This window comes from Camelus dromedarius, chromosome 19, assembly GCF_036321535.1.
Source record: "Camelus dromedarius isolate mCamDro1 chromosome 19, mCamDro1.pat, whole genome shotgun sequence".
In the NCBI taxonomy this organism is placed as follows: Eukaryota; Metazoa; Chordata; class Mammalia; order Artiodactyla; family Camelidae; genus Camelus; species Camelus dromedarius.
The window spans coordinates 15,268,595-15,282,190 of NC_087454.1; the positions used below are offsets into that span (position 1 = coordinate 15,268,595).

General features: G+C 38.5%; 1 long non-coding RNA gene across 1 annotated transcript; it reads right to left on the minus strand.

Annotated features, from left to right (window-relative positions):
- Positions 1-4,563: 4,563 nt before the first annotated feature.
- Positions 4,564-6,989, minus strand: LOC116147681 (uncharacterized). The gene is made up of 3 exons (XR_010376823.1): positions 6,281-6,989; positions 5,415-5,544; positions 4,564-4,822 (listed from the first exon to the last, which is right to left on the minus strand). It is a non-coding gene; the product is annotated as an uncharacterized LOC116147681 (long non-coding RNA).
- Positions 6,990-13,596: the final 6,607 nt, after the last annotated feature.

A 13,596-nucleotide genomic window follows, 5' to 3' on the forward strand; every position in this document is an offset into this window, starting at 1 on the left:
TTAAAATTATCACTGCCCTTTGGTCTGTTTCCACTATCATTTTAAGTTCCCTGATGCAGAGAGAAATATAGAATGAGATACACCCATTAGTGTGGAGTTTTAGGATATTTCTCTTTATATTTAGATGCTTTTAAAGCTATTAATTTTCTCTTAGTTTGAGAAAACCATGTATTTAAAAGACCCCCCCCCACCTCCAAAACCTGACTGAATCAGCAGAATTACCTAATCTGTCTGGCTTCTGGGTATCAAAAATTCATTATTCCCTAAAAATCTGGCTCTTGTGAACAGCCTGGGTTGGATCGTTTTAATGATGTGTGACAAAATATAGCTGAGCTGCTGTAAACAATCTCTCCTTTATTTGAAAGAAAGAAAAAGACATAGGACAAGGACAAGTGAAAATGTTTCCTATTGCAAAGTGATCACTCTTTAAAACAACTCATATACTTCTTACAACATTCCTCTTTGCCTGGTCACCAACAGGCACATACGCCCAGGGCAAGGTGTGTATGAGCGTACGCTCACACACATCTATTCCTCAAAGACTCTATTTTGAACACTTGCTGTATTTCACTATAGCCCCCCAAATTAAGATTCTTCAAAACTCTTTTAAGGCTATAAAAACACAAATCGCCTAAAGACTTGTAAGGGATGGAAACTTCTACCTGGTCAGGTTTGCTATAGTGAAAATTGCATTGGACTCCTGGTTCTTTAGTTGACCAGCTACTTTGGGAAAACCACTCATTGGCATAAACAGAACCTATCCTATAGATTTACTGGGATTCACCTAAATGAATGTGTATTCAGTACATTGTAGTTGCTCTACTATAAGCATTAAAGTCATTGAATCTGACTTTAATTTATTGTTCCTTATGACAGTCCAACCAGTATTTCAAAAGGTATCTCATCATTTGGACCAGAAACCAAACAAAACATTGAAAAATACAGACACAAACACACATACAACCTTTAAAAAAGAACCCAAGCAAAGAGCCCAACTTTAATTAGAGGGGAAAAAAGACATTCAAAACATGATTCAAGCGAATCACTGGGACCGTTAAATATGCATCTTCTTATATAAAGTGCTCTTGCACAGTGGTCTTGAATTTAGTTTCTCCTGCTCAAAGCTCCCCCTTAAGTAAAGTAACCAATAAACTGAAAGTTAAGCTTCACTCTGTTTTTCTCTTCTTACCTTCCAATTTAGCATAACCGTGATTTGGATGGAAGAGAAGTTTAGTCAACAGAGAAAAGCATACTCTCTGATCTTTTTAATTTCCTTCCTTCTGCTAGTTTCATGCTTAGTTTTTTCTTCTTTTTTTAGTCCCTTAAGCTATACATTTAGGTTGTTTATTAGAGCGCTTTCATTTTTTCTTAATGTAGATGTTTATTGCTGTGAACTTCCCTCCTAGAATGGCTTTTGCTGCATCCCATACATTTTGGTATGTTGTATTTCTAATAAGCTCCCATGCGAGGCATTGCTGCTGATCCTCAGACCACAGTTTGTTTTGGTTCTTGGAAGAACCTCCCCAAATACCTATCTCTTATCCATCCATAGTTCACAGGGTACCAAGGAAGGTTATTTCCAGGAACACTGCTCGCCCTACTTTTTACTCAGCAGGTTTTTTGCATGGTGACTGTTTCCTTCAGGCCCCACTAAATAGAGTATCCAGATTTTGAGATCTAATACCTTCTTCTGTACTGATTGTTGACACACCCTCCTATAAGACTGCCTCCTCCTTTGATGTTGCCATCCTCCACCTAGTTATTGTCATCTGTTGACTTCCAGGTCTCTCCTCCACATTCATTGCAGACTCTGGCTCCTGGTGTATGGTTTTCTCTTTCCTGTATCTTGATACCATCCATCACACACTTCTTCACACATCCCACATATTAGCCCCATCTTTAGTTCTTGCTTCCATTCCCCACAACAGCATTTCTGATATTCATTTCTCTTTTTGACTGTCCTAGGACTAGGATTTTTGTTATACTGAAAAATACTGAAAAAACTCCTAGTATCCTATTTCACAGAGAATATCATGCTTTCCAAACTCATTAATATGTCTGCATCCACTTGCATCTTTTCCTCCTATCCTGACGTCTTACAATGAGAAGTTCCTCCTCCACCCAAGATTACTTTCAGCAGGGGAGAGTATAGCTCAGTGGTACAGTGTGTGCTTAGCATGCACGAGGTCCTGGGTAAAACGCCCCCAAAACTCCATCAAAGTAAATAAACCTAGTTTACCTCCCCCACAAACAAACAAATCAAAATTTTTAAAAATACTTTTTAAAAAAGATTAATAGCTTCACCTGAACCCTGAGGTCGTCAGCGCCTGCTTCCACAGCTCACTGGCTGTCTCCTCTCATCTAAAACAACCTCTCCCTCTCCTCTGGCTTATTTCCTTCAGCATAAAATCATGCTCAGAACACTCCCAACTTAAAATTTTGCTCTGATTTTTCTTATCTAATGATCACACATTTCTCTCCTTCCTTGTAGTAACAAAACAATTAGAAAAAGTAGTCTGAACTTGATGCTTCAAACTCCAGTTCTCATTCAGTTTCTCATTTGATGCAAGGTGATTTCTGCATCCATCATCCCATAGAATCTGATCTGGTCAAAATCATCAAGGATTCTGCTGCTAAGTGCAGTGGGCACTACAAAGTCATTATCTTGAGCCTTCTGAGGTATTAACGCTGCAAATCATTTCTCCATTTTAGAACTCTTCTAGTTCATCACTCCTCTTTGATCACTTCATTAGGGTTTACCTTTTTCTGAGAGCTTCACCATTGGCATGTCAGGCGCTCCAAGGTGATACAGTTGTGCTAGAGATAGTGATGCTACAGAATTGACCATGGGTGTGGAACAACAGGAGTCTACAGGTTATGCATAATGTAAAGAAATGTTCATTCATTTTCACCATATGCCATAATGTTGAAAAGATTCGGAATCAGTGATCTAAAGCTTAGGAAGTTGCTAGTCACACGGGTTTGAGTTATAGTCTTCTTTAAGATCCTCTTCTCACTCTGCTAACAACCCTCGCCCCCACAGTGATCTCCCTACCCCTACCTGTGGGTGCTTCCCACATGTAAGTTCTGAGCCACATCCTAGACACGCAGATTCAACTGCTTCTTCCCCAAACTAACTTGTTGATATTTCAGGCATCTCAGATTCCTTGAAATGTCCCAAACTGAACTCTTATCCTTTCTCCTCAAAGTAGATCTTTTAGCTAAATTTTGCATATTCAGATTGACCCAGTACCCTAGCCGGTTGTCAGTAGTAGAGAGTGAGGGTCCTCCTTTGCATTGTTTCCTTTCCCTCCATCACATCCATTATGTCCTCTTCTTTTTATTTCCTAAATACCTCCCATATCTAACCCCACACATATTTTAATAGGTCAATCTCTATCTTAGAAATCCATCCGTAATTTCCTACTGTAGGGAAGCAAATCCAAATCCTTTTTAATGATACACAAAGCCCTCCCTGGTTTTGTCCCCCACCAGTTCAGTTTTATTTCTCACCATGTTTCTTCTCCCCTTATCTGCATCCACTCTCTAAATGCTACCTGTTCACAACTTCTTCAAAGTTTCCAGTGCATCACGTTCACTCACGTTTTTTGTCTTTTGCATATTCTTTTTTACTTCTAAGTCAGCTTTATCCTTCATGACCAATTTGCTACAGCATCCATATAGTACCCGGGACTTCACTTAACCCAAGTATCTGACACCCTATGGTGAATTTCCAGCTCCTCTCATGGCTATTTGATTACACTGTGAGATGCTTCGTGGCGGGGAAGATGTCCCATACATCTTTGTATCACTTTCCTTTACCACAATACCAGGTGTTACAGGTTGACTTGTGTACCCCTAATCTCAACCAAAAGACATGCTGAAGTCCTAACCACCTGTACTCACAATGTGATTTTATTTGTAAATAGGATCTATGCAGATTTAACCCAGTTAAAATGAAGTCATTAAGGTGGTACCTAATCCAAATATAACTGGATTATATTTCCCTTAAAGAGGGGGGAAATCTGGACACACGCACACACAGAAGGAAGACTATGTGAAGACACACAGAGAGAATGCCAGGTAAGGATGAAGGCAGAGACTGGAGTAATGCCCCTGCAAGCCAAGGGATGCTAACAGCTGCCAACAAACCAACCAGCAGAGCTAGAAGGGGCAAGGAAGGACTTCCTACAGATCTCAGAGGGAGCATGCAACCTCCTGTGCTTTGATTTCAGACTCCTAACCCCCAGATCTCTGAGACAGTAGGTTTCTGTTGTTTTAAGCCACCCAGTTTGTGGTACTTTCTAGTCACGGTGGCCCCAGGAAAGTAATAGACTGAGCAATACTAAGACCTTGAATAAATGGATGGGCAGCCTCTACCCCTAACACACATGAAACATTCAGAAGTACTGAATGTCTAGGCTCTATTTCTGTAATCTAGTAGAAACAGCATATGACTTTTTTTTTTTTTTGTAAAATGCAGATGATAACAATTACAATACTTCCTGAAGGAGCTGTTGCAGTTGAATGAGTAGATACACATAAGACACAAACAGAACACTGAATGCTCAAAAGAATTATTATTACTATCATCTCATTGCTACTATCATTTTTCCCTGCGGCTCCTGGGAGGGCATATTCACACCCAGACATGCAGAACTAGGACGTGGGTCCCGCACGATCCCAGCCCTTGCCCCCTACGCGTGCTTTCTGCGTGACTGACCTGCTGTGAGACTTTCCTTCCATCGGAGGCCAGGTGCAGGCTGTCAGCCACTGCTGTGTCTGGCTTTGGGTCACACTTTTTTCTGCCTAAGAGTGAGTCCTGAAATTGTATGGAAGTAATGGAAAACAAAACACACACATGATTCACTTTAGATAAATATTTGTTCTATAAATAACAACTCAATTACTTCTTTCATAAAGTAAACTTGTCAAGAAAAATCCACATTTCAGAACACAAATAAGAGCTGATTATTCACATCATATGTGCATATCTGTTTTCCAGAATTTCTTTAACAAGATACACAATTGACTTAAGGTTGAATAAAAATATGAGTCTATTCAGAATTTCTTGGTCAAATAGCTAACCCACAGAGACCATGTAGTGTGGACATCCTGGCAACAGACAAAATGCTGGTGATCTTGCAGACTTCCTTCTCTCCTTAGAAGTGTCTCCTCCTTCCTTTAAGGATCCTGTATCCTCGTATCTCCCAGTTCCCTAGCCCCTCATTAAATCCTGAGCACAGGATCAAATCTGATGATATAAAAATTCTAAGTCATAAATGACACATAAATTTAAAGTTTCTGTCACTTCCAGGAATGGTTAAGAAGACCTTCTGGCATCAGACAGTTCCTGAAGTGTTTCATGCGTGAGAAAGGCACATGCAGGCGACCTCAGCACTGCGCTCACGTACCGGTAGCAGTGAGAGAAATACTAACAAGGCAAATGGCACCTTGCGGGCTTGAGCGTGCGCAGCTCTCCAGGCCTCTGTCAGACAGCAGCGGGGAATCCAGTTCACTAGTTTCTACATATTCTGGGGTGATCTGTAAGTGTTAAGAGAGGAATTTTCTTTAGTATCCAATGTCTTCATTTTTTCATTCCTTCAATAAAGCTAGAGAATCAACATGAATAAAATGCTTTAAAGACATACCTTGAGATTCAGAAAGAAAAACAAGTGAACAACAGAGTTGAAAGGAAAGCAAGAAAGAAAAGTTTATTGAAAAATAGATTAGAGGGTTGGCTGTAATTCGCTGAAGATATTCTGTGGCCTGGAAGAGCCTGGCTGTTCATGGAGTGTGGTGAAATCTTTTATACTGAACAAATATAGTTTGGTTGGGGGAAAAAAAAGATAAATAAAGAAAAATAAGAGGAACAAAGCATTTTCCAGTTGGCCTGTGTAATTGGCAGCATGCAAAGAGTGAACTGGTGGTTTATGCAACCAGGAAAGGGTGTTTGTGAAAGAGAGAGAGATTAAGTAAGCAGTTTCAGATTGATCTCACGTGGCTCTTTCCTTACGTTCACACCAGTGCGCTTCAAGTTTTTTTTTTTCAAGGCCTGTATCGAATGGTTAATTTCACTGCGGGAATGGAGAGGGTCTTGTTCCCACATAATGGCGTTCTGCTTTCTTTGGGGTTGGGTGTATTTTACTTTATGGGTAACTGAACTGGGATATATCACTTCTCCAAATCATTATGCATCATGACTATTTTCCCACCAAAATAATAAAAGGAATAAAAATGGTGATTTGCAAACCATGCTACATATAAGCAAGAAACTTACCTTTCGGAAGGGATGGCTGAATTGTGAAATCATAGTCTTTCAGAACAGGTATAATTTCTTCAACTGGGGAACGTTCCATTTCCTGAAAACTAGTCCAAACACTGACGATATCGTAGTAGCAGTAGTCATGATAATAACAGATACCTGAGTTTGATTCCTGGGGGAAGAAAATACCATAAATCTTTTCTCTTCTTTATATACTCATGTTGAAGTACCACCACTAAGATTACAAATGTGTGGTATTTGTCATCTCAATCTAATAAGTGAAATAGTAAAGATGTTCTTCCATTTCATGTTTACATTAAAAAAAAAAACTCACCAATGGTAGAGATCAGTATTTCTCACCGGGGAGGGGGTTGGTACTTTTGACGTGTGGAGCTGGACAGTCTGGCAAAACGCAGTGAAACCAGCATCCCTGGCTCCTGCTCACTAAGTGCCTGGAGCATCCTTCCCCCCAACATTAGGAATACCAAGAACACGCCCCGCCACACACATGCACACATTCACAAGCCTTCCCTGCACAGATGGTACTACTCCAGTTTAGAGGCACAGATCTAGAATAAAAAAGCATATTTTCTTGAAACAGGAAAGACAATTCTCAAGAATAACATCTGGCACAAAGTAGGTGTTGAATCAACACCAGGTTTCCTTCCTTACGTCCTTTTTCCAAGAGGAGGAAGTAAGGAAACATTTCATGTTGAAATCTTTTGGTTATGACTTTATTGCTCCCCCAGAAGGGGTAAGTTGTTTTCTTACCCATTTGCTTATCAAAAGCAGGTTGTCCACTCTTGTTTTGTCACCTCGATGGAGAAGGCATACTTTGTTTCATATTCTTCACACAAGAGCCAGTCTTTTCCAGTCAAACTGCAGGCAAATTTCAACTGCAGGGGTTATCAGCCATTAAAGGAGGCCACGTACAGTCAGGCACTGGCACTTCGGTGACTGAGACAGCCTGCTACTTTATTTTTGGAATGTAGCCTACAGCTATTACGGCTCTGGGTTTTTGACAGGCATCATGTACTGCTATTTCAGAAGAAAATTTAACTTTAAAAATCAAGTAGCCTAAGGGTTTGGAATCATATTTAAATTTTTAATAAGTTACCAAAAATTACTTTGCACTGTTCATTTGGAACTGGACTCAGCTTTCTGCAAATTAATATGTAAACCATCCTGACCCCAATCGTTATGAAAAAATAGTTAAAATACCAGTTATCAAGTTTATTACTAAAAGAAGTAGGGGGTGCTTACCTGTTTATTCTCTTTGTATTAGACAGCGACATACTATCTGGAATATATTTCCATCTAGAACTAAACTTGTAACTGATTTAGACCTTCTTCTGGTTGTTTTCAATTTGACTATGCAAAAGAAGTCCTCGGAACAGACCCTGTAATAGATTGTAATTACCCATAGGTCACTGAGAAACCTATTCAGCATCCAGAGAGAGAGAGAGAATCCTATGACTTAGGTGTCACATCAGTGACTTAGTCATCTACAAAGCAGGCACCAGAACTGATTCTTTGATCACTGTCACCTGGTTAAATGCACGAACTAATTAAAATATTGATTGATTGGTTGTTACTGACCTGGGAAGCTGGTGGGTCTAGGATAGAATGAAGGGACCACGGTGGTTTGGATGAAGTTTAGGAGAGATGCATGGTGTCATCATGGAATCTCTGAAGACTCATGGTGTTAAAGTGCAGTAAGCAAGACTTTGTGAAATCTGATAGAGCTTATTTTAAAGTCTACATATTCCTCTTATAAGCTATGTAACTTTAAGACTTTTCTTCTCTTGATGTAAAAACTCTCGTAACATCAAACATGGAAAAATAATAATGATGATAAAAGTAATACTTGCTTTATTGCACTGTGATGAGTAGTAACAAAATGTATCAGAAACAAGGTCTGAAATTATTTCTGCCTTGAATAGCCATATTTTTTTCCTGTTTACTCGTCCTTGGGGCCTGGGGTGAATAAGCGGCTCAGGTAAATCTCTAGAACTTATTTAGGCTGTTCAGGGCGACCAACATATGGGCAAAGAGCCCGTGGAGTGGTATTTGGCTACTATGTACCAGAGTTAGCCTGTATACACCTTGCCAGAAAGCAGAGAGTGGACAGACAAGTTAGCTACTTTTTGACTTGCTGGGATAAACCCTTGGAAGATATTTTCTAAGGTGTTTAAAAGTTCATCTAAAATGCAGAATTAACCCTGTACGGTTGTACTGTCAGAATGACAAATGTATACATAAGATAAATGAGAATCTGAGAACCCACAGGAATTGGGTCCCTTAGGCTGAGATATTCTGGAGAGGAACAATGAGAGTTCAGCTACACTTTCAGGGGTGGTTAAATTAAGACAGATGGGAAGCACAGACTAAAGAAACCCTAAGGGGCCCTGGGTAATTCTAGTCCTAAACATGCAAACATTTAAGACCTATTGCAGGGATAGGCCAAGTTGTTTGGAGCAGAAGGTTCTAGAGATTTCCTATGAGAGAAAAATGGAAAGATTATTTGGAAGTGGTTTTTGAAATCTCAGATGCCCAGTAACCCAGGCATCTTCAAAGTTTTTGTTGTGATGAGAATGATGCATTCAGAAAACTCAGCAAGGATGCACTGAATGGATGCAAGGGCAAACTAGAAATACGTGCTAAAGAACTAGTCATTGTGTGCCAAGAATAGCATGTATGATTTCCTTTAAAACACAATATAAAATCAAAAAGTGGTAAAGAATAGATAACAAAATAAAATTGACAAAATGTTGCTATACTTTTGAAATTGAATGTTAGCTACTTGGGAGTTTCTCCTTCTCTGTATTTAAATTTTTTCTGTAATAATATAAATAAATACATAATATTGGCATTTCTTAAATTTGGGGGGGGTGGACCACTTTGAATAGCTAATGAAGGCAGCTGATAGTCTGTACAGAAATATGCATGCATTCAAAAATATCTGTATACATACCTTTGCAGTTCATAGCTCTCTCTTCTCCCTTAACCTCACCCTGAAGTCCATTCATGTGCCCCCTGGATTCAACAGATTTCTTGTTAATATACAGGAAATACCTCCAAATCAAGACTTCTTGGAGACTTTAGCCTGGGATTTTGGATCTTCAAGTGCAGTTTGTGGCTCTTATTCAGCTCAGGTTTACTTTTTAATCTTCCCCAGCACCTTCTGCTCTATGTCACAGAGAACTTTCTCAAGGGTGACAGTGCTTTTCTCATCCACAGTCTGTTTAAAGAAAGACAGGGAGCCAAGGGCAATTCAAAGGAAAGAAGTGGTTTACGATACCATGCCACAAGGCCATGGAACTGTTTATGATAGCAGAGGCATTTTCTAAACTCCAATGAAAGGAATTTAGTAGATCTCTCAACAGCTAATTGGTATTACACATGTCTGAACTGATTATCATTACATGAAATGGGAGCTATGTTGGTAAAAACTAGGAAAGGGAGACAAACACCCTATCAGTTAATAACTCGTATTTTGGAGTGACAAAGACCAAAACTCAAAACTCAGTTTCATAAATTTCTTATCTTTGAGACCCCAAGAAAATCACTTATTTCCATGAGCTTCCATTTTTTTCTCTTCTGTAAACTGTGTAAACTCTCAGTTGTTGAAAAGATTAAAATGCAATAGTAAGGATGGTATCTCCAATTAATAGTGGCAATTAGCTGTTTCTAACCCAGGCTTTTCCAAGTTTTTATGTGATAATCAAGACTTCATCATTTATCTGAATAAAGCACTCACGCATATTGACAATATGGCATCAGTACAAAAACTCTAATTTGAAAAGATACATGCACCCCAAGGTTTATAGCAGCACTGTTTATAATACTAAAGACACAGAAGCAACCTAAGTGTCCACTGACAGATGAATGGATAAAGATGTGGTATATACAGATATGATGGTTATTACTCAGCCATAAAAAAGAATGAAATAATGCCATTTGCAGCAACATGGATGGACCTAGAGATGATCATACTATGTGAAGTCAGACAGAAAGACAAAAATCATATGATATTGCTTATTTGTGGAATCTAAAAAAATAACACAAATGAACTTATTTATAAAACAGAACCAGACTCACAGACATCGAAAACAAACTTATGGTTACCAAAGGGGAATAAATTAGCAGTTTGGGATTAGCAGATACACATTACTATATATAAAACAGACAAACAACAAGGACCTACTATAATGCACAGGGAACTATATTCAATATCTTGTAATAACCTATAGTGGAAAAGAATCTGAAAAAGGAAAAGTGTATATAGCTATATAGATATGAATCACTTTGCTGTACACCTGAAACTAACACAACACTGTAAACCAACTATACTTCAATAAAGAAGCAAAACAAAGCAAAAAAAACCCCCAAAAACCAAAAAACAATATGGCTTCAGGAATCTCCAATGTGCTTATATATCATCATCTCCTCTTCAGAATTTTCCTCAGGATCACTCCTTATTGTACTGCCTGCTTTTTCACCTTTCTAAACATAGACCCTGATTATCCTTCAGGTCCTTCCAACCATCTTACTCTATAAATGAACCCTCACAATCCCATGCAATCTTACAATTTTAATTACTACCTATACACTGAAAATTCTCAACTGAAAGAAAAAAAATCTTCAATCCTTTATTATCTCATGAGCTTCAGACTTGGAAATGCAAATGATAGGAAATCAGCATTTCCAGACCTGAGCTTCTAGTCTCTATCTACTCCCATCCCTAAAACTATTGTCATTCTTGGACTTTCCATCTCAGGTAAGGTTATCTCTAGCCAACTTGTGAGATCCTGTAAATGTAAATCCTCCCTCCCTTACCATCCAGATTCAAGCAACTCTTGCTGAGTCTTCTTCTTAGTTTTTTTTGTACTTTCTCCCCTCATCTGCTCCCCTGTTGCTACTTCCTCAGCTCAGAATGTCACTGTCTCTCCCCTAGATATCTAAAACAACCTGCTGGCTAGTTTCCCAAACTCTCTTGTTTTCTCCTTGTCCAGTGCCAACATCTCTCAACACATGGCTTATCTGAAAGGGGAAGCTGGTTTTGCATGTCCCTGCTTAAAAGTCAGCTAGGCATAAATGGCCACTACAGTCAGACTGGCCTCCATCTCCCACTCCTCCCTGACTTGTATTTTACATTTGGGCAAAACTCAGAGAGATTTTTGTATCTCCTTGCCTTTGATCTTAATATCCTGAGTGTGTGGAATCTTCCTTTCCACTTGTTTTTCTCATGTCACGACTCACCCTCATTCTGTGAGATTTTCTTTGCTTCCGTAACTCTTTCATTGGCTGGGACAGTTGCATAACTCTGTACTTCATTGCACTGCAAAGCTCTGTCATAACTCTTGAATTATTTCTGCCTCTCCAGTTAGACATAAGCTCCTCAAAAGCAAGATTCTCCTATTATTCAGAATACATCCTGAATTCCTAGGATGTATCATGTGAAGTTCCTAGCAAGTGTCTGTTGTAAAAAAAAAAAAAAATTAAGCATGGTCTCTGTAATCACAGAATATTTTTAAAAAATGAATAGGTCAAAACTTTAGGAAAATATGAAGTCGTAAGAATTTTCTAAATCTAACATTTACTGTCATGAGCAGTATTCAGTGAGTTTTTGTAAAGTCAGTGATCTCCCCTGAAATGATTTTATTCTTGATCAACAAGAAGGCTGAAGCCAGAGTAGAAAGAATGGCAGGAGGTAGAGTCCAAGGACCTTCTGGTCCCCAAATATTTCCCCACATATCCTGAAATCAATTACTTACTGTGCTTTGGAAGTTCCACCAATTAACGATCACTTTTAGCTTACATCAGTCATTAATTCATTTGTGTCTACTGAAAACCAGAATAGTTTCCTCATATTAAAGACTTGAGATAATATTGGTAAAGGGGATAATTTTGAATGTAGGTAATGAAGAAAATGAGGGTGAAAATTTTTTTCAAATCTTGGGGGATGGAGAAAAGGGACAGATCTGAGTGAAGTGACAGAACTGGGCCGTATCTGAGTAGTCTAGTGGCAGATGGGTGTTCTCCCTGCAGTGTTGTTGCAATGGTTGTACAGGCTACCACTCCAGTGGGCATTGTTTACATACAGTCTATGCGGATTGAGCCCCTTGTGTTGCTGTCAGTGGTTCTGGCTGGGCTTGACGGGGGAAATGTACAAATTATTAAAGCAATGCAAAATCAGAATGGATGGACACAAAAATCCAGATCTTGTGCTCAAAGCTACCTTGGTGCCAGCATGCTGCTTTCTAGCAGACCAAGGTATAAGACATATAATAGCAAAGTCAATTGTTAAAGTAACAAAATTTCTTAAATTCACTGTGTCTGCACAAGCACTATCAAAAAATAAGCTATCAGAAAATCTCTACTGAATGAACATTGGACATATAAGCATTTTTTTTTCCCTTTGGCAGATGGAAACAACCAAGAATCGAGGTTTCTCCATCCTGAGAGATCTTGCACTGCTATCATGTAAGATGGAGCAAATTTTGCTGCACATTTACTGAGGACACTGGGTCTTACGAAGAGAATGAACCTGTATTTCAGAGTATATCCTGACCATTATATTAAACTTCTCCAATAAAAATAAAATAAAATAAAATAAACACACACTAGATATGACAAGCTATCTTATTTTTCCAGGTGGTGAAATTAGTTATAAGCATAGAAAAAGAACCACATAGTTAAGAGTAGACTCATCTTAGAAAACCCGGAATATACTGTTGCCTGTGTTTTTATGCAGAATTCCCTTGGTCTATCTACTGAAAATGTTTTGTATTTTAGTGGTCCTTTTAATAAAATGCAGTAGTACATCTTTACAGAATAAAACAGTTTCTTAAACCAGAAGGTAGTGGATTTGTATTATGAAGTTTAGAAACCAGTGTCAGTGATGAAGAACATGTCATGACATTATGTCCCAATGATTTTTAGTTCTTGGGCACAAATGAATTTATAATCAGAAAGATGATAAACAATGAAGGGCTTCAAGACAGCCCTTCATATAAAGTAACTTTTATCATTCTTTTCTATAGTCTATGAGCCAAAAATATGTTTAATCAAATGTTAAGAAGACAGAAAATTTCTGCCCACTGCAGAGAAAGTCTAGATAGTTTATGGATTTTTCTGAGAAAGTTTATCAGCAACTATAGCATTTATGAAAGCAAAAAAAAAAAAAAAAAGATTCTATCCTCACTATTGAAATAATTTTGAAGTGAAGTATTTTCCTCCTCTAGAACTACCCCTAGTGATTTAGTCAAGGAATGTGACAATAGGAAATAACCAGATTCAGCAAAATTTAGAATTAAGAAAAACAGACT